A 1,211-nucleotide genomic window follows, 5' to 3' on the forward strand; every position below is an offset into this window, starting at 1 on the left:
GAATTACAACCGCGTTGGGTTACAAAGGTCCCGGGTTCACCTGGAGTCAGGGAGACAGGCACTAAAAGGGAAGGCTTTGGGCCAGCTTCCATGAGCGTGGCTGGCAGACGCGTGTGCTCGGGAGTAAAGATGGAGGAGCTGCCCTGTGAAAACTCCTCTGCTTGCTTCTGACCTTAACTGTTATTATTCTGAAATTGTCAGGAATGAAGAAAAGACAAGCTATGAAAGAGAGGGGGAAAAGTAATCTCAAATAGTGTAAGAAGTTTTTTCAGCTCATTTCAAAGCACTAAGATACATTACAGAGGATTTAATAGCAGTTACGAGTTTAGGAAAGATTTTCCCCTCAGGTAATACCTTTATACGATCATCGTACCCGTCTCCACACAGAAAGGAGAATAGCTGAGCAGGAATTAACTAGGAAATCGGGTTGTTATAATTGCTTTTCAGTATTTTAAATAGTCTTTAAATTCAGCCTAAAAACATCTACTTAAGAGAAGATACAGAGACAGAATGGTAAGGAACTGCACGAGCCTTCACAGAGGGACTCCTTTACTTTGGGCATTGGGTTTGAGGACACACATGTCGAGCAGGTCAGCTCATGGTATCAGGAAACAGAGCAGATTTTAGTCCTGCTGGAAAACCTTCCAGCGTATCATTCTGTTTGACACTTCTGTTGCTTAAACTGCCAGGAACAGAGATGCTCGGACATTTCCCATCCCTCCAGCCTTGTGGTCACATTGTGTTGGGGCAACAGAAAGTCTCTGTCCCCCAAGGCAATAAATACTAAAGGCAGCACCGGAAAATTTGCAGCCTGTGATTACAGTAACGATGAGCCACTGCTATAGGCCAAATATCTGACAATATTCAGCGGTTTCCTGCTCTGGAGGCTGGGCAGCGTATGGGGTTGTTTACCGAAGGGAAGACAAATGGCCAGCAGAAAGGATCCCTGGTTTGTTGTGTCGCAGCTTTACGCTGGTTACCGATGGGTGAAATGTTTGTCCGGTGGCTGCACTGTTAGTGCACACCCCTTGACGGACTGTAGTTCTGCCCTTTCCTCCTCCAGGCCACAGGTGCTGCCAGTTCCACGTTCCCTGTTATGCTGCAGGCGGAGCGTCCTGCCAGACTAGCGTGCACCTCGCGTCTGGAGACACCATAAGGTAGATTTCCCCGGTCTTTGGGAAGGTAACAGCTGCGGGCTCAACCCAGGCAAG

This window comes from Buceros rhinoceros, unplaced genomic scaffold (assembly GCF_000710305.1).
Source record: "Buceros rhinoceros silvestris isolate BGI_N320 unplaced genomic scaffold, ASM71030v1 scaffold13667, whole genome shotgun sequence".
NCBI lineage: Eukaryota > Metazoa > Chordata > Aves > Bucerotiformes > Bucerotidae > Buceros > Buceros rhinoceros.